Source organism: Colletes latitarsis, unplaced genomic scaffold (genome assembly GCF_051014445.1).
Source record: "Colletes latitarsis isolate SP2378_abdomen unplaced genomic scaffold, iyColLati1 scaffold0041, whole genome shotgun sequence".
Classification (NCBI taxonomy): Eukaryota; Metazoa; Arthropoda; class Insecta; order Hymenoptera; family Colletidae; genus Colletes; species Colletes latitarsis.
In genome coordinates this window covers 120,001-122,500 of record NW_027488391.1, presented here as the reverse complement: position 1 = coordinate 122,500, position 2,500 = coordinate 120,001, and the positions used below count along the sequence as shown (strand labels likewise).

The 2,500-nt window shown below is 48.8% G+C and overlaps 1 non-coding gene across 1 annotated transcript; it reads left to right on the top strand.

Moving 5' to 3' along the window:
• The first annotated feature begins 1,340 nt into the window (after positions 1–1,340).
• Positions 1,341–1,495, top strand: LOC143350847 (5.8S ribosomal RNA). The gene has a single exon (XR_013081298.1). It is a non-coding gene; the product is annotated as a 5.8S ribosomal RNA (ribosomal RNA).
• The last annotated feature ends 1,005 nt before the right edge of the window (positions 1,496–2,500 follow it).

Here is a 2,500-nt window from a genome sequence, read left to right as displayed (position 1 = left end):
CGATGGGCGCTGCCGCGTTCGTTCGTATATGAATATTATACATACTCACGGATAGCCAGAGGCGAATAATCGCAAACGACGACGCGTCGATTTTGCGGCCATCGTTGCTCGCGCGACTAACGACGACCAGCCGAGACGGCTGTAGTTTATCGCATCGATTTCATCGAGCAACCGGTGGACGCTGCCGCGTTCGTTCGTAAATGAATAATATACATACTCATGGCTAACTTGAGGCGAATAATCGCAAACGACGACGCGTCGATTTTGCGGCCATCGTTGCTCGCGCGACTAACGACGACCAGCCGAAACGGCTGTAGTTTATCGCATCGATTTCATCGAGCAACCGATGGACGCTGCCGCGTTCGTTCGTAAATGAATAATATACATACTCATGGCTAACTTGAGGCGAATAATCGCAAACGACGACGCGTCGATTTTGCGGCCATCGTTGCTCGCGCGACTAACGACGACCAGCCGAAACGGCTGTAGTTTATCGCATCGATTTCATCGAGCAACCGATGGACGCTGCCGCGTTCGTTCGTAAATGAATAATATACATACTCATGGCTAACTTGAGGCGAATAATCGCAAACGACGACGCGTCGATTTTGCGGCCATCGTTGCTCGCGCGACTAACGACGACCAGCCGAAACGGCTGTAGTTTATCGCATCGATTTCATCGAGCAACCGATGGACGCTGCCGCGTTCGTTCGTAAATGAATGTTATACATACTCATGGCTAACTTGAGGCGAATAATCGCAAACGACGACGCGTCGATTTTGCGGCCATCGTTGCTCGCGCGACTAACGACGACCAGCCGAGACGGCTGTAGTTTATCGCATCGATTTCATCGAGCAACCGATGGACGCTGCCGCGTTCGTTCGTAAATGAATAATATACATACTCATGGCTAACGTGAGGCGAATAATCGCAAACGACGACGCGTCGATTGTGCGGCCATCCGTTGCTCGCGCGACTAACGACGACCAGCCGAGAAGGCTGTAGTTTATCGCATCGATTTCATCGAGCAACCGATGGGCGCTGCCGCGTGCGTTCGCCCGATTGCGCGTGAAGTTACTGTTCGGAACCAAGAATATACGGGTGTATTATACCCGTTTGGTCGCAGCCACGCGCAAAGGCTTTTGAATGTACTGTACGCCCGGCCGTCGAACGATGGTTTTCCGTCATTCAGGAAACAAAAAGAAACTTTTGTCGTCGATATGGCGCGTTCAATCCTCCGTCGATACGCTGGTCGGAGGTGCGAACATCGAATATTTTTAAAGCAAAGAACAAGGAGCATTTTTAAATACAAAGAAAAAAATTGTAAATTGTATATGATTACCCTGAACGGTGGATCACTTGGCTCGTGGGTCGATGAAGAACGCAGCTAATTGCGCGTCAACGTGTGAACTGCAGGACACATGAACATCGACATTTCGAACGCACATTGCGGTCCACGGATAAAATTCCTGGACCACGCCTGGCTGAGGGTCGTTCACTTGTCCTAAAACTGCTTGCGTTGTTCTCAGATTCCCTAACCCCGCCGTCGTTTACCTCTCCTTTCGGGGAGATGGCGAAGAACGTTTCGGAGCCGGGTCGATGAAGAGAAAGGTATCAACGTACGAGCGAGAATTTGGGTATTTCGTTGGCGTTTGTCGCTGGACGTACGAAAAAGAATAAATATTATATATTATTGGCAAGTTTGCGCACCCCTTGCGTGGTGAGGCAGAGATCAGTCTGGACTCGCGCGAGTGTTTTACGGCGTCGTGCGTCGTGTTGTCTGGAGTATCATCACGACCGCCCGTTAAAGCACCGCTCCTACGATTTCTGACTTTGACGGCACTAAAAACCACCGTGGGGCGCAAATCGCGTTTCGTACAAATCTAATGATTACCGGCGCTCCCGACGTTGCCCGAAGTTAATAATTTATGCAAAGGAAAGAGAAAATAAAGCGTATACTAGTTTTGGAGCATAACAAAAAGGACACTGGAAAGAAATTTGATCAAACACTGATAATTATGATATGTAATATATGCCCTACCACGTGAAATTTGTGGTATCCGTCGGTCGTCGTCTTCCTCTCTGTTCGTTCGTACAGCCCCAGGGAAAAATGATAATTTATCAAACGAATCGGACGATCATCCTCTATGGAGAGGCTCGAACGAACACGACGAGAAGCGCGATACGAACGGAACCCAAAAGAAGGGATATACTCTGAGAAGTTGGTCGCCCCATGTCTCTCTTTGTTACGAATATGTATATCGATTGCGAGACCGCGCGTTTAGCCGGTCGTCCAGTCCACGAATGCTTTTCTTTCGAACTTACGGTGGACTTTGGTAGACTATCAAAGAATCAACGAAAATCGGATCGGGTAGTTCTATCATAGACACACACCGTGGTTCTTCTTTAATTTGAAAAGCGACGGAAGGACGTTAAAAGTAATCAGCCGGTTACGCCTAGCGAGCGTTTCGCATCGAACGAATGAAAAACTAAGACAGA